Source organism: Lepeophtheirus salmonis, chromosome 3 (genome assembly GCF_016086655.4).
Source record: "Lepeophtheirus salmonis chromosome 3, UVic_Lsal_1.4, whole genome shotgun sequence".
Classification (NCBI taxonomy): Eukaryota; Metazoa; Arthropoda; class Copepoda; order Siphonostomatoida; family Caligidae; genus Lepeophtheirus; species Lepeophtheirus salmonis.
This window is the reverse complement of record NC_052133.2, coordinates 23,746,292-23,753,111: the sequence shown is the minus strand read 5'-3', so window position 1 is coordinate 23,753,111 and position 6,820 is coordinate 23,746,292.

Genomic DNA, 6,820 nt, shown 5'->3' with positions numbered 1-6,820 from the left:
AGTGTAAGTTCTTGATGGAATTGGAGTATGTTGTAGGATCGACATTTGAGTAATTCAATTCTATGTACCGAGTGGAATTTGTATTTATTTCCTTCCTCACACGTCTACTTGCAGCTGATTTAATACAAAAGTTATGATCGTTAATCTACTCTCCCATCTATTCTTCAAATTTCCAGGACTACTACATTAACTTTACTATTTCGTTTTTTGTTTTTTACATAGCAGCAGGTAATGTTTTAAACAACTCTACCTATTGTTAGTGTTGTAAATCCTAAGCTTTTTTTAGCCTTTGATGTCGTTGGCAACTTGAACATTGCCTTTATTTTATAAAGCTGTTATCATTACTCTTGAGGAAATAACCAATAAGTATAAAATTTAAGCACAAGTGGTGTGTAAATATACTCTCTGTCCAACATCTTGGACTCAGAGTAAAATTAAGGATTTAAAAGTGAGTAATTCTTGCCTTTGTCTGGCTTCATACGGAGTGGGATTTGTACTTGTTTCCTTCCTTTCACAGCTACTAACAGTTAATTTAATGAAACGTCATGATAGCTCAACCTTCAAACATTTATCAAATTGTCAGTATTTTTTCATCCTAAAAATGCTTATAACTTACAATCCTAGGTATTGTCGTATTTAACAATTATGTATCTCATTAGGAACATAATACAACATGTACCTACCTCTTTAACTCGTAATTACTTTGAATACACATTTTTTCTTTTATATAAATAATATGTAGTTCTTAGATTGTTAGAAAGAGTACAAAAAAGAAGAAGAAGAGCTTTAAAATGATTCTTGACCATTAAAGATAATTGAACCTTGCTTAAAAAAATAACTACAAGAGAACAGAAAATCAAGGTCATGCTTGATTGATACATAAGTGTGAATGAAGTATATTCATTATGTGGAGATATAATTTTTTATATTATGTACATACAAATAACATGTAATTAATTTGATTACGAATGGTAAAAAATCTAAAAACCTTGCCTAGTTTTCTTAAATTTATGCTTGACATTTTAATTATTCGTGATCATTAGATACCACACAAATTAGTAACTAAGTAATGGTAAAAGATGCTTTAATACATAAGAAAGTCTGTGGACAGTTGCAAGAGTTATTTTTTATATCAATTTATCCGAGCTGGTTTTACTTAGACTAGCGAAATTTTAACAAAATTTACCTACATAGAGTTGAGTTCAGTCTCGTCTGAGGAGCAATCCTATTGGTATTTGCTACAGGTCCTTATGCCTGTAAGTACTAGAATTGATTAAACAGAGTAGAAGTTCAATTAAATGATGTCATCAATGACATAAATTCATAAGTATTGATATGTAAGACTGAACTGGACCGGAACTATACTAAATTGGATAGGACTGCCACAACATATATGCTTCTCCTAAAAAATAATTCTCCAATGTGAAGTATTCTTTTATAAAGTAACTTAGAAGAATAAAGAATGCAAGGAAAATTGCAGCACTTTTTGCAACTAACTCCGATAATCTGAGCGTTACAATATCTTAAATTTATTATCAATAAGTGAGTCTTGATTTGTATTAGGGTTATATCAAGTGATAGCAAAAGAATGAGTAATTCAAATGATATCAAATTAAGAAAATAAGGAAAATAAGGACTAAATTATTACAAAAATTAAAATCCTGAAAAAAAAAAAAAAATACATATACCACTAAAAACAGTTTGCATCTAATATTTCGAAGAATTGATTCTTTTTTCGCTACATTTTGAATTATATTATACATGTGTGATATAAATTTGATGTCTATAAGGGAGGGAGGGAGGGTTCATTTCAATTCATAATTTCAAAAATCCACATATATTCAAAAATACATATCTATTCACAAAAAATTAAATTTAAAAAATTGAATTTTAAGAAAAAAATTTAAAATATTAAGTTTTTTCGGAAAAAAATGTCAAAAGATAAATATTAAATATTATTTTTTTTTGGAAAACCATTTCTTAAATCCACATTTATTCACCAAAAATTAAAAATCACCAGCTTTTTCCAAAAAAAATCAGATATTACACTTTTTCATCTTGACCAAAACATATTCAAGCAAAATTCCTTGATTTACCTTTTACAGCCCATCCCCCTCAGACATCCCTGGCTATTAGTTTTTTTTTATATTGCAGAAAAGGGAGGGTCTGCAAAAGATCCAAGTCTTTCTTATTCATATATAAAATTGATCCAACAAATATGATAAACATAGATGCTTAAAACTTTGAATAATACATCCTGAATTTTTAATTGGATTGAATATTTATATACCTCTGTTCTATATAAATACAGTTTGTTGGAAGTTCTTAATTAAAGTAGATTACATTATTTAATTTTAATTATTATGTATAAAAAGGATGAAACGGATACCCTAATCCATTAATTCATTTGCTAAAATGAATAAAAATGTCTCTGGGAAGCAATAAAAATATTCAAAATTAGTCATTAAAAATAATAATTGCACTCTTATTGTTATTCATTTTATTAAAAAAATGTATAGTAAAATTATAAGTATATATAATTATTATATGTATTATTTTTTTAAGAAAATAAATCTTTAGATCATCACAACTTAAAATTTATCAGATTTTGAGACCTTCAATCAGTCTCATTTCCGTCAGATATAACGTTAAAAAGATTCGAGAGGAGAGGAAATATTGTCTTTTCGGATTCGAAGAAATGGGACCTGGATGAAAAATTCAATCTTTAAAACGACCAAATCTTTGCCTCATCATCAAAAGATGTATCCTTAGACCAAATGATAATTCCGAACGGGTTAATAGTCTTTTGGTTTGGAAAGGAATTTCAAGTAAAGAAGATAAGCTTCCTTTGGTTTTTATTCCGGAGGGCCTCCGTATGAGGACGGGTGACTACATTTGATATTTTTTGGAGCCTGTGGTCTTTCCATGGTTTAGAGCTAATTCATTTAAAAAGAGTAAGGTGACCATCTTTATGGCTCTCTTCAAGTCCAGATCTTAACCCCCTCGACTACTTTGTGCAGGATTATGTCAAGTCGAAGGTAAAAACTTGTCAATTTTTCAATTTGGAAGATACCCTGCCTCAATTCAGATGGAATGGGCTAAACTTGTCAAATCTAAGGTGAGTGCAGCATGTAAAGCATTTCAATCACGTCTAAGGGGTAGTCGATAAAAAAGGCAGCTAAATTGAATAATTTATAAAATATGGAATACAATTTTTTAAATTTACTAAAATATTTAGAAAGAGTTTTTTTCTTTACGATCAATCTATCACTCAATATATAAGATTTAAAAAGGTTTAAAACTTATGGTCAGCTATGTATATGTGTTTATAGTATAATTATACATTTTTTTATTTTCTCTTCGATATCCAGGTATTTAGTTATTTATTTGTTATTTTTTTCAATTTAAAACACCGTCTGATAATTTGAATTTGTCAATTAATTTATTCATATTATCAGACAGCGATTATTTCGCAAAAAATATGATATAAATAAAGCAAATGAATACAATACTTATGTCAAAAGTACTATTGAAATCGAACATGGATATTTTATTCTATTATAACAAATAGAGACAAAATATCTCCACATTATCACACACCATTCAATATAAAAGTGTTGAATTTTAACTGGAAACAATTAGAACCTCGAACTTTAAAGTTTTGTTTCTTTAAAAAGTGCAACATCAATTTGAAATTTTACAGGATTATATAGAAACGTGTGAATATGATATTTTGAATTTGAAGTACTAAAGAATTGTTACGACTTAACTGTTAAGTATCCTACAATTAGTAACGTCCGTAACTTACCCTATATTATAACTTCAAAAGATTGGTTTAAAAAAAGTTCACTTTTGATATATTTTATTATTTAACTTTCTTATAGAATATTTAATAAATAAGCTTTATAAGGTTGGGTTTAATGTTTCGAAATTAAATATAATTAGTTGATTATTTGGCTAATTGTATTAAGTAATTCATATTTTAGATGCAGGAAGATAAATCCCCAATTTAAATATGTTTCATATCCAAAGTATTTTAGTAATATTTTTTGATTAGATGTAAATAATCTAACCAACTTATTTATATTTATTTTCTGAATTTTTACTGCCTTTAAAATATTCATTACTTCTTATAATTAGTCAATTTAGAAGTTTTAATTTTCGTGTTCTATGGCTTGAATAACAAAAATAAATAAGAGTTAATTTTCATTACATTGTTTCGTTTCAACAAAATGGATTTTATAAAATACTGAAATGTACTTTTTTTCATTTATCTGGTATATTATATGTCATGAGCCCAAAACAAGAATACAGCCCCTCTTTTTTTATGAAAAAATATATTTTATCTCACTCACTGGATACACTGTCAATATGTCACAAATTTATACATGTGTTCAGGAAAAAATCAAAGCTTTTTTATATAAAATTTAAACGTTGATATGAAAAAACAATAATTATAACAATGGCTATTCTTTTGTTCTGTACTCATGAGTATGGTGAGGGCCCAGTATGGAAAGAGCTACGCTTGTTCTCAAATTTATCAAGAATACAACGTTTTTTGTCAAATGATAAATTTTTGTTGTGAAAATTTGGTTTCTTTTTGTTCCCAATTGAAGTTAACAATATTCATTGTTGCCTTTGTCTAATTCTTTTATGGAGAAAGGTTCAGAGGTACAACGATATTTAGGATAGTAAATTGTAAACATTTTCGGTTTGTAAAAAAAAAAAAACTGAAAGGAAAACCCAGACAATTTGAAGAATATTTGGAAAAGAGCAGCTTAGCTGTCACAACATTTCATTTATTAGATTAGTTGTAAGGAGCTATGAGAGAAGGAAGTAAACACAAACCTCGCTCCGTATCTTTAAATGAAACAGGCAGGAATTACTTACTTTTTGATCCTCCATTATATTCGGAGTCCAACAGCGACTGACACTTATAACTCATACTTAAAAGGGTATAGAAAGTATAAGTTAAACGAGTTCATTTGATCAGGAACTAATAATGGAGTGAATCAAAGACAATTGTAGAGTCAGGCAGATCTAAGTATGATAAAACATTAGATAGACATCACATTCATTATGATCCTTTTATTATTGAGTAATGTCTATGTGGGCATCATTTATCGTGTCAAACGTTATGAAGTAAATGGTACTACTTCAAAGAATATATTTTTGTTTCAGCTTATATTTAGGGGAAAGTAGGCTCCGTTGTACGGTTTTAATACTTTAGGACGTTGTGTATCTGCTGAAGTAATGAACTTTGGAACTGAAACATTATACATATTTAGAGAAAAAATCAAGATTTATCTCAAAATTGAGTATAGATTAATTACATTTTTACTCTTCGACACATTATTGACAATTTATATTGGGAACAAATTATTATTAACATAGAAGTTACAAATGGTCTTTAAAGTGACCAAATTGATCTTATCAATAAAATAATAATAAATTGATAAATTTTATTTGAAAGGCCATATTGGAGACAATATGAGTTTCTAAAATCAAATGAAGATTCTGTATTGTAACAAAAATTATTATTGTATCTTAATTTATCTCACAAGTAGATAACTAATTCCAATGTGTCAATGAGATATTGGTATGTATGTAAATATAAATAAAAAATAGAGTATGATATTCTCATTTCCTTGATTTTTTTTTTCAAGATTGTTTTATACTGATGCAACATAGATATAATTGTATAAATAAAATAATCTTTTGGTACAATTTGGTTACAACATGTGTTAAGTTGTGCCTTTGGAATTACTACAACGGGGTGAATTGTGCCCCTAATTATAATATCTTTATTTTATACATACAGTTACTAGATTATAAATATAATTATCATTTTTAAGTTAAGAAAACCAATTTAAATAATTTTGATCCTAGATCTAGTTTTATTAGTTTTTGATTTGATCTTCCATTCTCTTTGTCCATTTCATTTTACTTTCTATATCATCTGAAATTAGGGTGTCATATTTCCTTCTTTTTTTGGTTTTTTTCCTTTCTTTCCCTCAAACAAATATCATTCAACAATTCTGAAATTACACCAAACAGGCTCATAGAATACATCAAATATGTCTTAAAACACTAAGAAGGGTTTTTCATTTGTTAGGACATATCAGTTTTAAAAAATTAATTGTATTTTTTTTTACTTCTCATGCAATGATGTCTCTCTCTCTCTCTTTTTTTTCATGATAAACATAAATAATTGATTCTTCGAATATGTATAATTTGATGGACCGATTTCTTTGATGGTTCCAAAGAAATAAAAAGTGGTACGACTCTCCTACCGTACAAATCACACCAGAATAATCTACATCATTGTCATATTTACTACAATTTATATGTTCGTGTTTTTTTTAATTATTGAATACATAGATATCCCTCTTAAAAAGTAACTATTTTAACTCAAAACCCATATTGTAAAAATGTTTATCAATGAACATAATTATTACAATTTGTTATCAGAGCGAAACAGGTTGAGTACTAATTGCTAGGCGCTTACATTACAATGTTAAAATAATATAAAGGCAAATAATAATTTGAACAAAAACGAAATTAATTTCAAATTTTCTTTTATTCTTCAACAAGAACACTTTTGTTCAAAGTTTCTTTGTATATGCTTATTTGCTTAGTTTTACATAATATCCATTTATTTTGTGTTAGAATAAGATACAATTTATATCAAAGGGATAATTTTATTATAACTTCAAATTAACCACGAGAAAAGGAGCTTTATTAATTGGAATTAGATTTAATACAAGGCAATAATTTATGTGCTGTTCACTAAAAATGAAGCAGCATAGCTCAGTGGACG